Consider the following 23,669-nt stretch of genomic DNA (forward strand, 5'->3'; position numbering starts at 1 on the left):
GACCAGGAGAATCACTCTCTCAGGTTAATACATAATTCCATAAACTCTTTTTTGGTTTCCCAATTTTTGTGCGTGCTATTCTCCAGCACTGAAAGATTATCCTCCCCCTTCCCTCTAAACTAAAACCTATGAGGGAGATAGTATTACTTCTTGTCGATAAGGAAACAGGACATTTGCCAAAGGTCCCATATTTATGTGTAGGGACTAGAATTTAGCCCCTTTCTGTTTACACTGAGACTACTCTTTCATCACCTTCTACAATGCTATATTTATTCACTATCCATCTCCCATCTCTCCCCATGGTCTACCCTGACCGATACAGCCCAAGGTATCTGCTCTAGGCCACAGTACTCACGGCTTCTGCCTTGTGGAATTCCTAAGAGCATTGTCTTTTTAACTTTAATATGGGCTGTAGCTTCTTGTGAAGTCGTCATCCTGCTTAAAATTAGATTACAGAGCAGTACAGAACAGCAATTAAGAACATGGTCCCTGGTGGCAAGCTGCCTAAGATCCAATCCTAGCACTACTGCTTTTAAGCTGTGCAACTTCAGAAAAAGTACCTAATCCCTCTGTGCTTCACTTTCTTCATCTGTAAAATGCTTACTTCATAGGGTTGTTGTGAGGATTAAATGAGTTAATTTATATAAAGCTCTCTGAACACCATCTGGCACATTAGTTGTTTAGCTACTGAGGGCAGGAATCTTACTGGTATCTGCATTTCTCCTAATACCATGCCTCTAGACTTGGACTCTAGATATTAGTAGTCAGTCCATGGCAACTCAAAGTGGGTATGTAAGAGAAGAGCTGCCTATGAGGACAACACAGCCTCTAGGTAACGTAGAGATGACCTTGGCTGCACAGGCTGACTTTAAGTCAGGCCAGGCAATTAGTCCAAAAGGTAAAGCAAACTCGACCGTGAACGAGTTCACAGGGCTGTTATTATGACCAAATGAGATGTGTAAAAAACCACTTTATAAACAGAAGCATTGAAATGAATGTTTATTATTTGAGAGTGGCAATTTATATAAACACCCAAAATTATTTCAAAAATTGGATGCATCTTGTTTATATGGAATCTGAACCTTAACTTCTCTGGAAATGTGCAAATGCTTAATTGGTGACAACCATGGACAGGTCAAATCATAGTTACCCATTATATTAAAGCCAATTCAAAAAAGAATTGACTGTGTCCCTACTGAAGGGAAAAAAGTGCAAACATAAGCCAATCTTTGTACCTGATTTTAGGGAAGCAAAATGCTTTAAAGTCCAATTTCAAAAGCAATTTAAATTCTGGAGATTCCTATGATTGGAATGGTCTGGACTAGCCTTGAAGTGAAAGAGTTGCTTTAACTATCCTTACATCTCTCTCCTTTATAAAGAAATGGAAAACATTTCTCTAAAAATGCTCTTCCAAAAAGAAGCAAAAATCATCCTACCCTGTTTTTTATTCAATCCATCAAGCAGATGAAAATTACCTCTCCAAACGGTTCAGTCCATGCCAGAACAAAAATAGAAATGGAAAGGTATTTAACATTTGCATCTCTATATCATTCCAAGGTTGATATGTGAGCATTTGTGGATTTCCAATAAAACATGAATACAGAATTATTTGCAGTGCCTCTTGAGTTCATTGTCCTCAGTGTCACACTTGTACCTGACATGGAAATAAGAGCAGTTCTCTTGCATTCTGATTTTGAAAATGGGCCATCTTATTCATCACTGCTTCTCTTTTACCTAAGAGAGGTCCTGGCATACATCAGTCACTCATAAATATGACTAAATGGAACCACTGTCTCCTGGGCTTTTACTTTGGCTATGGTGTTCAGACTTCAGTGTGCCTGAGTTCCATGAGTGCTACTGTACAAATTCTGTGCTCCACTCTCCCACAAAAAAATTCTGATTCAGGAGAGTGGACCCAGGAATCTAACATTTTTAAAAACATTTCAGGTAACCTTGAAGTGGGTAGTTCAGCAATTACAATTTGAGTAACACTAACCATTAATTTCTTAAATAATAATAATAGTGGCTAATATGCATTGAGTATAGCCTTCTTCCCAAGGGCTCTACATACAGTCACTCATTTAATCCTCATGGCAATCTATGAAATAGACATTTCTAGCACTACATTTTGTAGGCAAGGAGATTAAGATGTGGGGAAGTGAAGTAACTTGTTCTAGGTCACAAAGCTCATGGAAGAGACAGAATACAAACCCAGGTACATGTGATTCTGAAGTTCATGCTCTTAACAAGTACAGTCTGTTGCAAAAAAGTAGAGGTTGTGCGGCCAACAGTAAATGCCATCTACAAATTTGGATAAGAAAATGATCAGCACTCAAATATATGACATTTCAGCATCTAGCATGAACAGATACCCTGGATGACAGGCCACAATGGTTTCACATCCCATCAGGGTAAAAAAACAATTAACAACCTAATACATTAAAAATGAGAACGTTCAGTTTAGATTAATGTCAAAAATGTATGCTTTGTTGCATTTGAAATGACAACAAAAATACTTATGAGATACTAATCCTTGTATTCTTCTGACCAAAACATGAGCAGGGATGGTGGCCAAAAAAACAAATTTTATCACAGATATACCAATTAAACTTATGTTTCTAAATTTTTAAAAATGATATTTTTCCCTTTCTAATATTAAAATAAGATAGAATAATGAAGATAATCCCTTTTTTCTCCATCTTCTGTGTTTTCTGGGCCTTAGGAAGACCCAGTACTATGAAAGCATAAGCAATTCCCTGGCACATTACTCCAAAGAGCCCCAGTCTCTGTTCTGGTAGTGGTAACAAGAGTGGATGTTCAGCTACATGAGCAATGGCCCAGAGGAGGAAGGCAGGCAATGGAACCAAATAGACCCATGTTAGCCCGGCTTAGTCATTTAGTAGCTGTATATCCTATGGCAAGCTCTCAACCTTTCTCAAGCTCATTTTTCTAATATGCAAAATTTGAATAATAGCATCCCTCTTGCAAGGTTATAGTGAGGGTTACAGAGGTTATTGCATATAAACTCTTACCAGAGTTCCTGGCAATACATGGTGGTGGAGGATATTTTGTTCTTCTTACCTTCATTGCCATCTGAATCTGTTTGCTTCCAAGTTCTCATTAGCACTACTAGTAAAGCTAATTGGTGTTACACCTTGTCACATACTGGCATACAAGATAGCACTCAAGAAGATCCATGGGACTAAAGTATATGTTAGATTGTCTTTCTGGCAGAGAATACTCTCTATAAAACTTTACAAAGTAGGATCTTTGGGTCCCCTTGGGGTTAAGGCTGTTCTTTAAGAATTCTTGGGCATGCTTTCACCACTTTTTAAGGCTTTTGACTGCCTCATTTCAGCTATTCTTTACCAGTGAACCAGCAGGAACCAACAATCAGGAAATAAAAACTTGCCTTACACAAAATTAGTAGGGAAAAAATAGATCCCATAAGGTCACAGTCCAGAATCATGAGATTTTCCTTTTATTTTGTGGACTCACAATAGCTGGTTACTTACCTTTTAACAAAAAATTCATCCCTACATACATATATCTAAACAGCCTTGGTCTGCGAATAACAGAAGAACATTGTTGTTAATAATAGAAGAATATAGGCTATGGAGTCTTGTCTCTGAGAGAAAGCAGCAAAAAGTTTGAAAAAAGTAGAAAGACTGTTATGCGAAAGGCTACTGGGAATGTGGGAAGGGGTTTGATCCACTGGCAGATGTTTCCATCTACATGTGAGCTTCTTTAATGGAGGAACCATGACTGTTTCCTACTCTATCCCCATTATGTGCTTGAATTTGATACATAAATAAATAAACAAATAAATAAAACTAGAGCGAAATGCTCTATAGCAATAGGCCTTAATTGAGGTTCACAAGGGCTCCCAAAGACTTACCCAGAAGAATCTGAAGCATGTGACTTCTGCCATGCACTCTTTCTATTGTTTACCAAGTTACAACAAGAAGGGGTGATAGGGAAACGGACTTTGGCCCAGTGGTTAGGGCGTCCGTCTACCATATGGGAGGTCCGCGGTTCAAACCCCGGGCCTCCTTGACCCGCGTGGAGCTGGCCATGCGCAGCGCTGATGCGCGCAAGGAGTGCTGTGCCACGCAAGGGTGTTCCCCGCGTGGGGGAGCCCCACGCATAAGGAGTGCACCCATGAGGAAAGCCGCCCAGCGTGAAAAGAAAGAGCAGCCTGCCCAGGAATGGCGCCGCCCACACTTCCAATGCCGCTGACGACAACAGAAGCGGACAAAGAAACAAGACACAGCAAATAGACACCAAGAACAGACAACCAGGGGAGGGGGGGAAATTAAATAAATAAATAAATCTTTAAAAAAAAAAAGAAGGGGTGATAGACAATTCAAAGAAGAGGAACTAGACAATAGACACATGAGCATGTTTAACCGTACTAGTGATCCAAGAAACTCAAGGTGAAACTAATATGGTAGTCACTTAGGCAAAAATTTAAAGCTTTGATGGCATAAGATAGTGGCAAGGGTATGAGTAAATGCAAATTGTTTTATACTATTAAATGGGAATGTAAATTGGTACAGCTATGTTGGAGGATAACTTAGGTAGTATCTCTTAAAACTTTATATATCCATATTCAGTGACCTATCAATTTCAGACTTAGAAAAGACTCCCCCACATATACAAGGAGGTGTATCTAAGGATACAAGGAGGTGTATCTAAGGATATTCATTGCAACATTTCTTAAATTAGTGTAAATTTGGACATAACCTAAATCTTTAAATAGGAAACAAAGTTTTCCATGGCTGTGTCACTTAGTATAACATTTATGCAGTTGAAAATAATACAGTAAATCCAATCATGCACACATAGAAAGACCTCCAATGTACTGTTGACTGAAAAAACCCAAGTTGCAAAAAATAAATAAAAACCATATCAATACCATTATTTTAAAAAATCAAACACAGGAGGACTGTGGGAATATGGCAAAGAACAGAGCCCAAGGACTCAATCCTTCCATCAAAACAAATATTAAATGGGCAGGAAGAAACTCTCTACAACTATTTTGAAACTCTGGAGGCCAGAAGAACACTGCAGAACTCAGGGAAGAGCAAGAGGAAAAAGCTGATAAATTACTGTATAGAACAGTAAATTTCCTCTCCATGCAGTGGTTACCAGTGCCCACCTAACATTTCTGTGGCAGGCCACCATGTATTCCAGCACTGCCTAGCTCACCATGTATTCCAGCACTGCCTAGATCAAAGAAAGGGACATAAAAATACTCTTCCCCAAGAACAGAGGTGGGCATTGCTGATTATGGATCATGCCTTTTAAGTAGTGAATTTGTATCCCTGAGCACCTGGCTGTGAGGGCAGCCATTGTTTCAGCAACCATTGTTTCAGCCTGCCCTGGAGAGGCACAGTAACGGTGGAAACTAAAGAGTGCTGAGCTTCCTCAGGACTGAGGAAGTGGAAGGGCTGTATTTACTGGGCAGGCCAGGAAAGCTCAGCTTTGGAGAGCTATTGGAAAAGCTATTGGTGCCCTTCCTGATCCCCTCCCCGGGGGTACTTTGGAGTCAGACTGAGCCCTCATCATGGGTCCCTGACTCTTTTTAGGCTGGGAAACACTGACTTGGGAAACTCCTCTCCACATTCCCCTCCTCTCAGAATTTGCCCTTCAGGCAAAAGCAACTTGAGACAACAAAAGTAATGTAAACTATAGAGGTGGGCAGTATGGGGTAAAGGCCTGCTGGCTTCATATGTCCAGGAGAGGGAGGTCAGTCTCCTGGGAAACAGAGGGAACGAGCAAACTCCTGTAATCAGGGGAACTCCAAAACTACTAACAGGCAAAATCCAAGGACAAGCAGAGGCCACAAAAAGATTGAGAAAACCTTTCACATGGCATTCACTTTGGGCAGACCATTCTGAAGCTGGAAAAAATCTGCCTTGTTGTGGTCACCCCTCCGGCTGAAGTGTGGTTTGCTGGCCTGGCGGGGGAGCAGCTGTAGCAGGCCAAGCCGCTGCCCCCATAATAGGGTGGCTGGTCAGACTCACCGCCACCCCTGAAGGGAGCTCGGCATGGGCGCAGAGTGCCCTCGGGTCTCCCCTTCTCGGCAGCCATGCTTCCGTGGCCGCCCCTCCTCCCGGATGGCGCCACACGATGCCTTGTGGGGTGGCACCCTTCTTCTTCTTTCTCCCTGAGCAGGCGCAGGGCGGAAAATTCCAGTCTGCCCTTTTCCCTCCCCCCGACAGCAGCAACAGCCAGGCGTGGGCGGAAAAATCCAGTCTGCCCTTTTCCCCTCCCCCGACAGCAGCAACAGCCAGGCATGGGCGGAAAAATCCAGTCTGCCCTTTTCCCTCCCCCCGACAGCAGCAACAGCCAGGCGTGGGCGGGAAACTCAAGTCTGCCCTCCACCCCAGCAACAGCAGCCACCAATCCCTAAACCCTGCCCCTTCCCCCAGCAACAGCGACAGCCAATCCCTAACCACCACCCCTCCCCCGTCCAGCACCTCCCACTGACCTTTCGCCGGCAACCAATCAGAACAGGGCATGGCTTCAACCAATCAGCCTTCCCCAGCCCCTATAAACCTGATGCCTCTCCCTCAATAAAGTGGACTTGCGTGTTTACCTTGTCTCCGCGGTAGTTCTTCTGCCGTGCGCCCTCCAGTCCTGAGAGCCCCCGACAAGGGCCTGGCCTCCTTTGTCCCCAGTTCGTCGTCTGCTTCTCCGGGCGACCCCTTCGTCGCCGGCTTCGCCAGGCGACCCCGTCAGCCGAACCGCGCAACCCCTGTGAGACCAACCCCTCGTCTGCTGCCGGACCGACCCCTCGTCCCAAGCGGGACCGATCCCTCGTCCCAAGCGGGACCGACCCCTTGTCCTGAGCTGGACTGACCCCTCGTCCGCAGCCAGACCCCACCTCTACCGACCGAGCAAGCCACCGCACCTTGTCACAAGCTGTTTTCAAAATCAAGAAACAGACATCTGCGGGAATAAAGTCTAAAGGTAATATTTTAAAATATTAAAAAGTACAGTGTGCAATAAAAAGAGTAAAAGATAAAGAAACAGGAAATGTTAGCTCATCCGAGGGATGCATGTAAAAATACAGAAAATGCCAACAAAGAAAACCTTTAAAAATGATCTTGAAAATATTCAAGGTGATGAAGGAAAACACAGAGAAATAATTAAAGGGTATCAGAAAAACAATGAATGAGAAAAACAATGACTGAGCAATATGAATGAGCAATCTTTGTAAATAGATAGAAGTTTTAAAATGAGACCAAACAGAACTACTGGAGTTGAAGAACAAAATAACTGAAGTGAAAAATTGCCAGGAGAGTATCAAGAGTCAATTGGAACTGGAAGAAGAAAGAATTAGTGAACTCAAAGATAGAACACTTAAAATGTGTCAGGCTATGAGATTAGAAAGAAAAAATAATTGGTAAAATGAAAATGGCCTGACACCTCTGGGACACCATCAAGCATCCCAATATACACATTATGGGGGTCACAGAAGGAGAAGAAAGAGAGAAAGAGTAAGAAAAAATATTCAAAGAAATAATGACAGAGAACTTCCCTAACTTAACAAAAGATGTGAGTATGTACATCCAAGAAGCCCAGAGAACACAAAACAGGATAAACATGAAAAAAATACATCATATATTAATCACTCTATCAAATGCAAAGGACATTTGCATTTGAGTTCTGAATAAAGCAAGAGAAAAGAAATATGTCACCTACAAGGGATTCCAAATTAGATCTAGTGTTGATTGCTTATCTGAAACCATAGAGAAAAGAAAGTAGTGAGTTGAAATATTTAAAGTGCTGAAAGAAGAAACTATCAGTCAAAAATTCCATATCTGGCTAGATTTTCCTTGAAAAAAATTATGAAGCAATTAAGACATTCTCAGAAAAACAAAAGCTGAGGGAGCTCATCACGACTAGACCTCCACTATAAGCAATGCCAAAGGGAGTCTTTCAGACTGAAAGGAAAGGCACTAAACAGTGGTTCAAACAGCATAAGGAAATAAAGTCCAGTGGTAAAGGCAACCATTTGGATAATTATAAATGCCAGGACTACTGTAATGCAGTCCTTGGTAAGTAACTCCACTTCTTATTTCCTATACATTTTTCTCAAGTGCACAGGCTGATACTTTAGGACAAACCACATGTTAGGTCACAAAACGTGCCAATAAATTTTAAAAATTATGAAATCATATAGTGTTTATTCTCTTTCCACAAATGAATGAAGATAGATATTAATAACAAAAGGAAAATGAAGAATTCACAAACATGGGAAATAAGCAACATATTCTTAAACAACCAATGGGTTAAAAAGGAAATCAGAAGCAAAATTAAGAAATACCTTGGTGAATAAAAATGAAAACATAATACACCAAAATTTATGGGATACAGTGAAGGCAATGCTGTGAGGGAAATTTACTGCTCTAAATTCTACATTAATAAAGATGAAAGACTTCAAATCAGAAAGCTAATCGCAAAACTAGAAGAACTACAAAAAGAATAACAAACTAAACCAAAAACAATCAGAAAGAAGTGAATAACAAAGATTAGAGTAGAAATAAATGAAGTAGAAAAAAATAGAATAAACAAACCAAAAATTGGTTCTTTGTAATGATCAAAAAAATGAATAAATCTTTAGCTACACTCACAAAGAAAAAACAGAGAAAATACAAATAACTTAAATCAGAATGGCAAGAGAAACATTACAACTGACCACACTGAAATATTTTTTTTTAATTTTTGTATTTTATTTTATTTATTATTATTTTATTATTATTTTTATTTCTCTAGTTTTGGGCTTTGTTTTTGGAGAGGTTTTGGATTACAAAAGGATCACAACTGTGGCAGGGAGGATCACTGGTACATGGTGTCAGTGATGGGGGGATGTGTGGGGAGGGGAGCACATGACGCATGTCTCTATGGCATGTGGTCATGGAGGATTGTCAAGTGGTCATGGAGGATTGTCACAATGGGTGGAAACTCACACAATAACCAAAAGAATATTGAATTCTGGAAAGTCCTGCTGCATTCCTTAATACAGCAGCAAGAATCCCTAGAGTACATGAGCAGTGCTTAGGAAAGAAGGACATTCACATCAGGCCCTTGATATTGATGGCTATATTTATAAACCTTGTTCACGTGAAATTGAAACTTAGCCTAGTATTATATATTGCCTAAGAGCTACCTCCTGAAAGCCTCCTTATTGCTCAAATGTAGCCTCTCTCTAAGCCAAACTCAGCAAATAAAGTCACTACCTTCCCATCCCCACCCCCACCAGCATGGGACATGATACCTGGGGATAAGCCTCCCTAGCATCAAGAGATTATTAATAAGTGCCAACTAATGATGCATTTGGAAAAAGACCTTTACTAAAAGGGGGAAACATATTAAATGCAAATGAGTTTGTATGGCTAAGAAATTTCGAAGTGAGTTGGGAGGTCATTCCAGAGGTTATATTTATGCACATCTCAGAAGGATCTCATTGACTGCCACAGTAATCAGTGCCTCAAACCAGTGGGCTTCTGAAGGCTCTAAAGACATCTAGATACTATAGGCAGGGCAGATACTCTCAGGAGTTCAGCACCCTGCCAGTGGGCCTTACTTTGGAATATATGCTCCCCAATGTTACAGAGTTAAACTCATTTATAATTTCCCTACACATGGCACTTCTGCTCCTATTATTTGAACCTATAATTATCACTATATTCATTAAATATATGTCCCAGAGACTTAAATCTTAGGTCTGTTCATATGCCAATTAAGTCCTGAATCTCAGCAGAGTTGCAGCACCTACTCTCTATTTCATTAGACTCACCCATGACATCTAACAAAAGAATCATTATGGACAACACCATCCCAAAAAAACAGAGTGTCTACAACTACAAGGAAGACAGTTCCAGTCATCTGCCCCATGAGATCTAAGCCCCCTCTCAATCAGGAAAGCAGAGTGGGCATCACCATCCTAAAATCCTCAAGATTGAGGAACGGACAGACGTAAGGGGGGAATGCAACTATGGTCTAAAGTAGACATTATTATTCTACCAATGGAAGTCTTGTAAAATTGATATAAAGGTAGTGAACACCAGAGATTCTGAGAGGAAGAAGAGGGAAGAATAGGTGTAACATGGGGCATTTTGGGGACATTGAATTGTTCTGAATGACATTGCAATGATGGACACAGGCCATTATACATTTTGTCAAAACCTATAATATTTTGCAGTGCAAAGTGTAAACTATAATGTAAACTATAGACTACAGTTAGTAACAATGTTTCAGTATGTGTTCATCAATTGTAACAAATGTACCACACTAATGAAAGATGTTGCTAATGGGGAAAAGTGTGGAAGAGAGAGGGGTGGGTATATGGGAATCCCCCTATATTTTCAATGTAGTAGTTTTGTAATCAAAAGCTTAGATATATATTATATATATATTTTTTTTTTCCTTTGGAAAAAAGATAATGGTATTTCAATTTTTTTAAAAAAAAAGGACAAAAAGGGGATATTATAAACAATTATAAGCCAATAAATTTGGTAATCTATATGAAATGAACAAATTCCTAGAAACACACAAATTATGTATACAGGCTCAAGAAGAAATAGAAGATCTCAACAAAACAATTACTAGTAAAGAGACTGAATCAGTAATAAAATATTTTTTTTAAATTTCCCAGCAAAGAAAAGCCATGACCAGGTGGTTTTACAGAGGAATTCTGCCAAAAATTCCAAGAAGACTTAACTCCAATTCTGCTCAAACTCTTCAAATTGAAGAGAAGGGACATGCCCTAATTTATTCTATGAGGCCAACATCACCCTCATACTAAAGCCAAACAAAAGATACCATAAGAAAGGAAAACTATAGACCAATATCTCTTATGAATATAGATGCAAAAATCCCCAACAAAATACTAGCATACTGAATCCAGAAGCATACTGAAAGAATTATACCACATGATCAATTGGTATTTATCACTGGTATGCAAGGTTGATTCAACACAAAAAATTAATTAATGTAATACTCCACATTAACACAATGAAGGAAAAAAAATCACATGATCATCTCAATTGGTAGAAAATGCATTTGACAAAATCCAGTACACCTTCTAGATAAAAACACTTAAAACACTAGGAATAAAGGAAAATTACCTCAACATGATAAAGGGCATATAGGGAAAGCCCACAACTAACATTCTACTTAATGGTGAAAGACTGACAGCTTTCCCTCGAAGATTAGAAACAAGACAAGGATGTACACTCTAACTGCTATTATTCAACAAATTATACTGAAGGTTCTAGCCAGAGCAATTAGATAAGAAAAAGAAATAAAAGGCATCAAAATTTGAAAGGAAGAAGTAAAACTTTCCCTATTTGCAGATGATATGATCCTATATACTGCAAATCCTGAAAAATGCACAACGAAGTTCCTAGAGCCAATAAATGCATTCAGCAATGTGGTGGGATACAAGATCAACACCCAAAAAATCAGTGGTGTTTTTATACACAAGCAATGAACAATCTGAAGAAGAAATGAAGACAAACATTCCATTCACAATTGCAACTAAAAGATTCATATACCTAGGAATAAATCTAACTAATAATGTAAAGGACTTTTACACAGAAATCTATAAAACTTTGCTAAAAGAATCAAAGAAGTCCTAAATAAATTGAAGAATATTCCATGTTCATGGATTAGAAGATTAAATACTATTAAGATGGCAGTCCTACCCAAAGCAATTTCTAGGAATACCTGACACACTTGACTAATCAATCTACAGTATTCCTCTGCTGGTTACTAGATAGTTGTATTATAGAAAAGAATCTCCAGAGAAGCACTGATTAAAGGCCCAATTTGAGCCAAGGAACTCATGCATTCACTTCTTAGGTATTTATGTTAATTTTGGCCTGTTGCACAAACGAGTTGAAGTTTGCCTCAGTATATATCTTTCATAAAACATGTGCTGACCTTTCATTACGCATTAGGTACAGGGGACACAGGTGCTCTATCCTCAGTAGCTCCTACTCTAAAGGGGAGACTCATTCATTCTATGCATATTTATTTAATGTTGTGCTAATCACAAGGCTTAGAAAGATAAGAGTCAGAGAACTTACCATCTAATGTAGAGACAGAGTTGCTAAGACCTCATCTTACACATCTTTGCACCCATAGTTCTGGGATAACACTTGGCACATATTCAGCAATTCAAAGTTTGCTTAATATAAGAGTAAATGAAACTGTGTCTTTACAAAAAATAAGCATTCTAATTATCACTGTACTGGTGATATGGCAAAAAGTGCTGTGGTTTAATGATCAGTTTGGGAAAAGAGTGCCTGGACCTATCTAGGGTCAGGATGCCAAGGAAGTCTCCTCAAAGGAGGTGATATTTCACTTGGGACATGATTTCTCATCAGAAAGCCTGCATAGGAGCAAAAAGGAGTGCCAGGAACGAATTTGGATTAGAGTATTACCTTAAAAAGCCTTTCCTACTGGAGTTGCTTGGCAATAAAATTTCCATATGCCATTTCCTAAATTTTTTATGTCGTTTTTTTTTTTCCCCTCTAACTTTTTGCTGGAACTTGAACAAAAGCAGATGCACAGTTAAAAGTACAAAATTTAAATGCCACTGAATGGAAAGAAAACTTCACTCAATATTAATGTAAATCTATAGGTTAAAAATACATTTAACATCATAATTGTAAAAATTATACATAAAAATTAAAAATGTGCTACTGCACATAGAATGTCATCCTTCAAGCTCAAAGCTGACGCTATTTTTATCTCTGTGTGGAGAATATGTTAAAAAAAAGACCAACAGTTCTTTTTTCCCCCCTGCCTTATATATGTAAAGCTTGTCATTTCTGTTTCTATTTAGAGGGATTTTCTACATTTTGTATGACCAAGACATGGCATTTCTGATTTCCACAAATCAAGGCCTGACGATCTATGAGAATTACTTAGCAGCATTCCACAATCATGTATAATCTAAAAAGTGATAAAAACCAACATGTTTTAGTTCCATGGGTTTTTAAAGCAAACTAAAAAATAGTATATTATTTTATCCTCATTTTAGATTTGATGTAAGTATTGTCTTCATTTTATAGATTCATTCATTCAACCAAGATGAACTGAGCACATTGTATATCAGATACTGTTCTAAGTCTAGGGGATAAAACAATATCCAAAACAGTGAATCAAATCCCTCCCATCACGGAGCATATTTTATTATGGTAAATAGTTAATAAAGAAATAGATAAGTTAATATCTGGCATGTAAGGTAGTGATAAGTGCTAAGAAGAAAAAATAAAGTTAAACAAGTTAGAAATGACAGAATTGTATGTATGAGTGGTAGTGGGGGATCATATAGGTTATTAGGGAAGGTGTCACTGATAGACACAGCTTGACTTGAAGGAAGGAAGAACATTCCAGAAGAGGAAAAAGCAAGTATAAAAGTTTTGAGGCAGGAGTATGTGGTTGAAGTGGAGTGAATGAAAAGAAAAACAGAAGGTGATTAGAAGGGGCACATGCCAGGCCATAAAGACCTCAACTTTTCTTTCAGTGAAATGGAAACCCAGTAGCAGTTGGCAGAGGAGTAATGTAATCTGAACTACATTTTTACAAGAAAACGGATTGTTGGTGCCACGAGCATAAACAAGGAGATAAGTTAGAAAGCTATTACCATAATGCAGAAGATGATGGCTTGGGCCTATGTACTGGCAGGGAAAGTGGTAAGAAATGCTCAGATTCTTAATATATTCTTTAAAAAAAAAAAACTCTTTTTTTTCCTTTTATTTTCTTTTAAATGTTACATTCAGAAAATATGAGATTCTTAATATATTCTAAAGTAAAGCCAGCAAGATTGACTGACCTGTAGTGTAGGAGAAAGAGGAGTCAAGGGTGCTTTCAAAAGATTGGCCTAACACCAAATGCAATGAATGTCCCATGATGATGAAAGAGGTTGTTGATGTGGGAGGAGTGGGGTGAGGGGGTGGGGGTAATATGGGGACCTCATATTTTTTAAATGTAACATTTAAAAAAAAATAAAGAGAGGAAAAAAAAAAGATTTGGCCTAAGCAACTGGAAAGATGAAACTGCCATTTATTGAGATGGAGAAGACTGTGAAGGAACTTGAGTGGGAAATATTAGGGTTCAGTTTGAATGTGTTAAATTTGAGATCCCTAATAGATAGTGAAGTGGAGATGCACAGTAAAATATTGAATATTTAAATGTGGAGATGAAGGGAGAGCTTGGGTTGGAGATACAAATTTGTGCCTTTTCAGTTTCTAGATGCTATTAAAAGCCATGCTACTGTGTAAAATCATCTAGAGAAAAGAAGAGATCCTAGGACAGAGTCATGAGGCTTTATGAAATTGAGAGGCAGGGAGATAAGGTAGAACCATTGAAAGAGAGAGACATAGTAGCCAGTGAGGTAGGAGTAGAACCAGGAGAAAGGGAAATGTCCTTGATAAAAAATAAAGAAAGTTTTCAAAGAAGGAAATTGAACAGCGTAATCTGAAGGTGAAAACTGAGAATTGATCCATTGGATTTAGCATCATGGAGGTCATTGGAGTTCCTGTTAAGGGGGTTTTGGCAGAGAGGTAGAAACAAAAATCAGAATAAAATGTGTTCAAATAAGAATGAAAAGATAGGAATTATGGATACAGCATGAGAATATGGATAGTTCTTATGGATTTTGCTATAAAAAGGGGCAATGAAATGGTGTACCATTTGGAGTAGTATGTAGGGTAAAGTGGGTTTTTAAAATGAAAAATATTACAGCAGGTATCCAAAGGACATTATTCATAGGAAGGAGAATATTGATGCAGAAACATAGAAAGACCAAGTATAGAACTTCTGGAGCAATGCCCTTACGTGGGAAAGAGGCAATGAGATCTAGCATGTAAGGAGAGGAGGTATGGCTTCTAGTACAGTAACAGAAGTCAGAATATGTGGGTAGATGTAGGCAGATTGGAAAGCATGGAGGTGGACCTTGTGAATATTCTTTTCTGGTTTTTCCTACTTTCTCAGTGAAATAGAAAGCAAGAATTTCAGCTAAGAGTAAGAATAGAGTTTTGTGGAAAGCTAAGAGATGATATACTCATCTAGCATCATTGAGAAGTGGGCTAGGGATAAATAGCAGGATTAAGAGTGGTCCTCAGAGCCCCTTTGGTATAAGTGTTATGAATTTAAAGTGAGAGTAGTCAGCATGGTTTGGACTGATGAGAAAGTTATTAGGGAATCCAAGGACATATAACTGGTAAGCAGCTGAACAGAGGATGCCACTCCTTTCTGGGTAAATCCACGCCTCTTCTCACTATCTTTCAACACCAGATAGACACAACCTAGCATTTCACCTCTGGTGGGAAAAATATGAGGTCCTTGAAAGTAGGGGTTGGTTCACCATGGTTCTCCAAGTGACTGGCACAAGGTTTAACAGTTGGCAGTCAATAATATTTTTAATAAAATTGAGCAAGGGACATTTTGATGAGAAATAACACGAGTTGCTCAAAATGGTATGGCCAAGGTACCCCCTCAAAGGTAGGCAAATATTGCTAGAGATGCTGATATAATGTATTTCCTTTAACTGACAGTTTGATCAGGAGCTTGAAGGCAACATGTTATCACTCATACTCTGTATACTTGCCTCCAAAAAAGCTTTTTGACTCTTGACCCTGTTGATTACTTTTTTGTACATAAATAGCTCTAAGAGGCTGTAATGAAAAAGTGACAACTTTGTCTTCTGTATACTGAAAAATATATAATGGCATTTGCAACCTTACTGTGGTGCTGTATTACTTGGACTTCCACCAATCTATAGTGGCAAACTAACTCAACAAAGCAGTCCATCAACCTTCGCAAATCTTTTTAGTTATGGGTTTCTAAATTAGTCTTAGGAATATAGAAACTCCTAGATACTATCTTAAGCATGTTTAATGATGCTAGTAACTATTATTTCCTCCTCTGAATATCTGCAGAAAATTTTTCAGTGTCCCTCCTTTGTAACATATCATTTTATGCCCATACTTCTTCATTATCTTTTTTGTGCACTTGTGTTGTTGTCGCCATGACTAGATCATAATATATTTATAATATAGTGGATATCCCATGGAGTGTCTTATCTACACAGTTACTTAATTATTATTTGTTAAAAAAGTGAACTATCTCCCCTCCAAAAAAAGTGAAAAACCATCTGTTTATTTTGCCAAAAGCTGCTGATGCAAAGTACCAGAAATGTGTTGGCTTTTATAAAGGGTATTTGGGGTAAAGGCTCACAGTTCCAAGGCTGTGAAAAGTCCAACTCAAGGCACCATAATAGGTGCTTTCTCATCCAAGTTAGCTGTCACATGTTGAAGCAAGATGGCGGGCAATCTCTGCCTTCCCTTCTGGGCAGTACTGTCTCCCAGAGCTCAGCTGAGGGCAACCAGGCATGAGGCTTGTCTCTTACCAGGCCTCTTCTCTCAGGCTCAGCTGCTCTGCTATCTTCCTCATTTTAGCTACAAGCTATCAGGCCAGTGGCTCCCTGGGGCCTCAGCTGCTTGAGCTTCTGTCACATGGAAGTTTCAAAAATGACAGAGCTTTTTCCTGTCCCTGTGAGTCCATTTATATCAGACCCAGCCAGGGGGTGGGGACTTAACCTAAGTCACAACTCACTGACAGTAATCCAAACAAAAGCCCTAAGGCAACCTTATCGAGTAACTAACTAAAGGCCCCTCAAATGAATTTAATGCAAGCAAAGGGTATCACACCCAGAGGAATAATCTACAAGCATAATCTTTCTCTTTTTGGGATTCATAAAATAATCTCAAACTGCCATACCAACGTGCTACCACAGTACCCCAAGATATTACATGTTCACATATTTCCAGGCAAGAGTACATGTTCCCTTTTAGGGACACAGGACCACAAGTTTTTTGAAACACACATGCAAAACCATAGGTATGGATAGAGGATATAGTAAAATTCCCTGCACTTATTCTTATCTGCCATAAAGCGAAGATCACAACACCTTCAGGTACAGTGCTTAAAGCTGGTCAGTAATTCCAAGACTACCCAAACAAGGATGCTATACCAGCACACAAGTTGCCAAGATTGGCTTGATACATTTTCCTTTCATGCCATTTATGTCATTTATAGCAAATATCTTGGCAATGTAAAAATATTCATAATTTGGCATACCTGTACCTCTGTTGTCCCTTTTTGTCAGTCCTGGCACCTTGCAACCTTAACTCTGCTATCTAGACTACAGGTATTTCCATCACCGCGCCTTGTTATTTCCAGTCTTGATTGTTCTGTCCTAGTTTGTCCGTATTCCTCTTCTTCCTCACATCTGCCCAGGTAACACCTACTATTCTTGTATGACTCAGATCCAAATTCTCAGACTTTCCCCAAACTCAATCATGTACAATTATCCATTTTTTCCTGTGTCCCTTAATAGTACATGTACAAAATTCTACCATAGTCCCTTTAATTCTTTAGTTCAATTACTTGTCTCCTTGTGCAGCATCTCCCCTAGTTTGTGAACTTTTTAAAGGCATAGACTCTCTATAACTCTCTATAACTCAAGAGCCTAAAATTATGCCTGGCCCATAGTAGGAACTCAAATTTAAAGGAAAAGAAGGAAGAAGGAAAGAAAATAATTATATTTATTATATGAAATCCCATCTAGATATCTAAGCAACTGTTCTGATGGAAAGATCATGGGTTCTGGGATGAGTCATGCCTGGGCTTGAACTCTAACTCTGCTACTTGCATGATACTTTACTGTGATGGTTTGAAGCTCTATGTTGCCCAGAAAAACATGTTTTTAAGTCTAATCCATTCCTGTGAATGTAAACCCATGATAGATAAGCAGGACGTTTTTGTGAGATTACTTCAGTTAAGGCATGGCCCACCTCAATCAGGACGGGTCTTAACCCTATTACTGTAGTAATTCATAGAAGAATGAAATTCAGCCAGGAAGAGAGAAAGTCATGGAAGCAAGAAACTAAAATCAATGTGAAACCTAGAAAAGAAGACCCACCAGAAGACATTGCCATGTGCCTTGCCATGTGACAGAGGACCTAAGGATTGCCAATAGCTGGTCTTCAGGAAGACAGCTTTGCCTTATGATGCCTTGATTTGAACATTTTCTCAGTCTCAAAACCATGAGCAAATAAATTCCCAATGTTTAAGCCAATAGTATTTGCTTTGAGCAGCCTAGAAAACTAAAGCTCTTCACTTTTTCCTTGATACTGATATCTCTGGCATAATGCAACTCATTACTCCATGGATTCAGACTCCTGCAAATCATTTCATTAACCATAACCCCCCAAATTAGTGAAAGTCTAATACTACAAAATCTCAAAGATGGGTTAGTCAATCTATAAATAGCATTAAATAACCATTTTGTGCAACATTCAGATTTTTTTCTTGTCTCTCAATGTCATAAAGAGATCACATTAGCTAATGCATACAAAATAACTATCATGAGGGTAACAGCTGATAGGTGCCTAATATTATTATTGGTGTTTTTCCTTTCAGGTCACAAAAATGCTATAGTAAATTATAGTTCAAATATGGCTCATCTAGAATGTCAACTTTCCCTCAATATCTTGCCTATCTCTGACTCATACTAAATTCCTGTCCCTATCTCTTAAGGTTGTTTAAATCACACTTCTTTAAAGTTTTCCCTGACTAATCCTTCTAATCTGATAGGCTTCTTATCTGAATATGTATGTATGGTTATTTATTCATAGGATACACTTGGCCATTTTATATTGGCTTGCATTTCTATGTGTGTGTGTGTGTGTATATATATATATATATATATATATGAAAATGTCTAATCTTCCTAATTAGCTCGTGCCTCACTTAGGTCAGGAACTAAGACACAAATTTCCCTGTATCTTCTGTAACAGTTTCCACAGTATCTTACATACAGAAAACTGAATTGCTGTATGTCAAGATTTTAAGATATAACAGTCCTGTCACACTTTCTTGTTGTTTTTCTTGTTTTATTGGTTTATTCAAATTATCTCGTATCAGATTTTTAAACTCAGGCAGTTTTAAAGCCACCCCGATCCAATCTAATTAACCTTGACTGGTATTATGTGGCTGCTTCTTGAGCCAGCAGAACCTTTCCCAGCATGTCAATAGAGATTGTAAATGAATCCCTGTTCTGACTATTCTGTGAACTGTTTCCTAGAGTCATTCATCCTTTCTTCTTCGAGTATGGTACCAAGAAAGAAGAATCAAGTTAGAAGGGGAAAAAATACCACCACCACCAAAGTCAAAGTCTACTTGGTTCCACGTTTGAGGAACTCCTGGTGAAGTCTCCAAAGCTGTGGAGTCAGCAAGGTGGTAGACTGTATAGGAAAAGGGCAGCAGGTTCCTGCAGGTGCTCCCTATGGTGGAACTTAGGATTTGTATTACTTTTCCAAAGAGAAGATATTCTTTATATCCCAGATTGTATTAATGGAGTTATTTAAGGAAAAAGGAATTTTTATGCTAAACATTATGTTAGAGCTTATTTTTCCTTCTTTCCTTTTACCCACATAGGAGTAGGGAAAGTAGGATAAGAACAGTTTTAAGTCCTGGCATTTCTAAATAAAAGGGGGGGGGGGGAAGATAACAAAGAAAAGGGTGCATAGAATTTAAAACTTAGAAATATTTGTAACCACAATTTCATCCCAGCCTCAAGAACTTGCCTTTTAAATTTCTTGGGCTCCTGATGTTACTTTAATATATGTGTCAATGCTATAAAAATACTCTGCTCACAATTTAAGGCTTTCTGCCACTTTTTCCTAGATTTCTTGCCCATAGAAGTGGCATTAATACTGAAAACACAAATATTGTGTTAAACACAACATGAAAGAGCAAAAACTGGAGGTGTGTACATGTTTAAAAAGAAAAGAAAGGGAGAAGCGCAAAATATTCAGGCCTATTTATAAATGTGTGAAGGAAATCACGTGATTGGACCTTGTCACGGGTTCTGTCTCCTGCTCATCACTTCACGGCTCAGCTCATTGTGTCTTCAAGGTCCTCCCAAAGGAGTTTTGCCTTTGGGTTTGGCATTAAGGGGCTTTTCTGCTCCCTCAGTGGAGGATCTAGAATCCTGCTCTTCATCACTGCTGGAGTCCAGTTTCCCATGTCCTCAAAGTCACTTATGTCACTTTCATCCACCTCATCATCTTCCATGACTCTCTTTTACCCACACCTTCCTCATCTTCCTCTTCATCATCTTTCTCCTCAGCATCTGAAGTGTCACTCTCTGCCTCCTGCTGTTCCAGGACCTTGCATGAAAGGGAAGTTGTAGATGTCACCCTAGGTATCTTTTTCAGTGTCTCCAGTAATTCCTTTTCAATAGCACTGTCCAGCTGAGCAACTATTAAAGCCTTTTCCTCTCTCCTTTTCTCCCTCCATCCACCTTCTTACTCAAAGGAACAAGTGTCCTCTGTTATTTTAGTGAAAGTTTCCAAATTCAAATTAAGTACTGGGTGATCTTGGTGAATCTCTGTTTACATTCATGTCTAATGAATTGGGACCAGTAAGTTAGATTTTCGTCTATTTGCTCCAGTGCTTTCTCATTTTTTACTGAGCTGAACCTGTTCCCAGAGACACCCAGGAAAAGTTCTCTAACCTTCATATACAAGTAGCACTGTCCTTTTTCTTCTTTGATAGTGGCATATTGGCTGTTTGCCAGGGGACAGGATGACCAATTGCATAATCCAGTTAGGCTGTAATCATTTCTGCAAAAGTCTTGTGTCTGGATTCTTATTTTGAAGGAACAAAATTGTTTGTTTCCTAGAGTATCCTGGATAACATCATCTGACTGCACGGTGTTGGTGGTCAGCATGCAGTGCCAGGTCAGATCCAGGGAGCACGCAGGAGTCTTCCAAGGACTCCCCCATCACACTTTGTGTTTATTAATAGATTTCCTATGGAAAGCTTATAACCACAATTTCATCCCAGACTAAGTTTTCCATTGAAATATAAAACCATATTCTTAGGAATCTGACCAAGGTGGAAAAGAACCTGGAAGCAATTAACTTGACAAAAAATACTGAGGTCCTATTCTATTGCATGGCAGACTCTTTCTTTTTCTTTGTCTTTTTTTCCTTTTTTTGAGGTATAGGCTGGGGATTGAACCTGGGACCCTGTAAGTGGGAGGCCGACCCTCAACCGTTGAGTCACATTGGCTCCCCTGAGTTAGTTTTTCCATTTGTTTTTTGCTTGTTGTTTGTTTTTGTTTTTTCAGGAGGCACCAGGTACCAAACCCAGGATGTCCCATGTGGGAGGCAGGTGCTCCACAGCTTGAACCAAATCTGCTCCCTGCCAGGCTCTTTTATTTTATTTTATTTTTCAATTTTATTTTATTTAAAGATACCTAGTTCACAAAAAATGTTACATTAAAAATATAAGAGGTTCCCATATACCCCACATCCTCCTCCCACTCCTCCCACATCAACAACCTCTTTCATCATTGTGGTACATTCAATGCATTTGGTGAATACATTTTGGAGCACTGCTGCACATCATGGATTATTGTTTACATTATAATTTACACTCTCCCCCAGTCCATTCATTATGTTATGGCAGGATATATAATGTCCAGCATCTGTCCCTGGGATATCATTTAGGACAAATCCAAGTCCAGAAAATGTTCCCACATCACATCTCTTCTTTCCTCTTCCTGTCCTCAACAGCTCCCATGGCCACTGTGTCCACATCCATGATACAATTTCTTCCATTGCTAGAGTCACAATAGTTCTATAGTAGAATACCAGTAAGTCCACTTTAATCCATATTATATTCCTCCATCTTGTGGACCCAGGGATGGTGATGTCCACTCTACCTCTAAATCAGAGGGAGCTTAGATCCCACATGGCTGATGGATGTGATTCTCCTGCATGTAGTTGTAGGAACTCTTGGTTCCCTGGTGTGGTGGTTGACCATCTTCACCTCCCTGTTAGATGACCTGGGTAAGTCCAATGAACCAGAGAGTAAATGTTGTAACTCTGCTGAGGCTCAGGGCCCAGCTGGCACATGGCCAGCCCAGAGAGTCAAGTCTCCTGAACATACACCAAACCCCAGCACCAGCCACAGATTCCATAAAAGTGACAGAAGAGGCATGTGTAGAAAGGTCATCTCTGAGTCCAACTCCATCAAACTCAGGAGCACGAATTCCAAATTAGGGCCCACTGACAAGGCACTGAACTCCAGAGCCATCTGCCATGACTGAAGAACCTGTATGTCTCTGTAGCCCTCAGGAGCACCAGTACCTGGTGTTGTATCTACTTTGGCTGTCGCTGAGATTCTGCTGAGATGTACATAAACACAACCCCTCTGATGACTTGAAATCTCTTAGCCATATAAACTCATTTGTCTTTACCATTTCCCCTTTTTATTCAAGATCTTTTTATAGTTGCATCACCAGGTGGTGAATAGTAATAATCCCAGGCACCAAGAAGGCTTATCCCTGGGAGTCATGTCCCATGCTAGGGGGAAGGTAATGCATTTACATACTGAGTTTGTCTTAGAGAGTGCCTGCCAGGCTCTTTATTAAGTAAAGGAGTGCAATGACAAGTGAGGTAAGCCCCTAGCTACAAGAAGCTTACAGACTAAGAAGTTACAGGCAAAGAGTGACTTTTGTACAAGATTAAAACATAACATGATCATTTTCTTAAAAGACATGATACTACAGTACTATGGGAAAACACAAGTAGGGATGTAGTCAAATTATTTACCCTCAAGAGGAGAAACAGGGACTTGGTCATTGTGCTTTCTGTGTTTTTTTTAGAAAACTTCTTTCATTTTTTAATAAAGTATAGCTTTTTTTTATTTTTTATTTTTATTGACTTTGTAATAATATTACATTAAAAGTATATATGTGAGGTCCCATTCAACCCCACCCCCCCACCCCCCTCTCCCCCCCCCCCCCAACAACACTCGTTCCCATCATCATGACACATCCATTGGATTTGGTAAGTACATCTTTGGGCACCTCTGCACCTCATAAGTATAGCTTCTTTTTTGATATGTCCTTAATCAGCTATCTTTTTAAAAATCAATCATTGCCTTATAATTTCTAACTGCCTGGATCTCCATAATTCTGATGTATTTTTTTTTCCATAGCCAATTGCTAATTAAGGCTACAATGTAAATCAGTAGTACTGAGTCAGGAAACCATCAATCATAGTACATTTGAACCTGCTTTTAGTATAACTTAGTCAAAGTTACTTATCCACTTTCGTTAGGGTTTCCCCCACTGCTAGCACTAAGCATGGGATGCTACTGCTCAAGTAAGCTATTCTCAAGAGTTCAAAGTAGATGGGACACAGCATGTGAAAGGATAGCTACAGACAGTGAGCAAATTGAGTTACTCATAGCTACTTGATATAAACACTAGACTAGGTGGTCTGTGATACCAAATTTAAAAGTAAAAGAGAACCCAGAGGAAGGAAAGAAGTGAAAAATTGGGTGAAGAGACAGAACAGCCAGAGAAAACAATAATGCCACCAAATATTGCCTGGCATGAAGACCTAGTAACTCCCAAAACTGGACTCACTGTCTGAAGATAAACAATCCAATTAAGCTAAAGCAGTACTCCATGATCAGGAAGAAAAGGCACATCGCACTTCTCTGTAAGATCTAAGAATCTTTCTAGTAAGCATTACTTATGTGCATACACACAATAAATA

At 39.1% G+C, this 23,669-nt stretch overlaps 1 protein-coding gene and 1 pseudogene across 8 annotated transcripts in view; both read right to left on the bottom strand.

Annotated features, from left to right (window-relative positions):
* The window catches only part of DLG2 (discs large MAGUK scaffold protein 2), a 2,400,703-nt gene that overhangs the window by 1,708,614 nt on the left and 668,420 nt on the right, over positions 1-23,669 (bottom strand). The gene's annotated exons all lie outside the window — the stretch shown is intronic.
* Positions 20,003-20,824, bottom strand: LOC139439765 (protein MAK16 homolog pseudogene; annotated as a pseudogene).

This window comes from Dasypus novemcinctus, chromosome 10 (assembly GCF_030445035.2).
Source record: "Dasypus novemcinctus isolate mDasNov1 chromosome 10, mDasNov1.1.hap2, whole genome shotgun sequence".
NCBI lineage: Eukaryota > Metazoa > Chordata > Mammalia > Cingulata > Dasypodidae > Dasypus > Dasypus novemcinctus.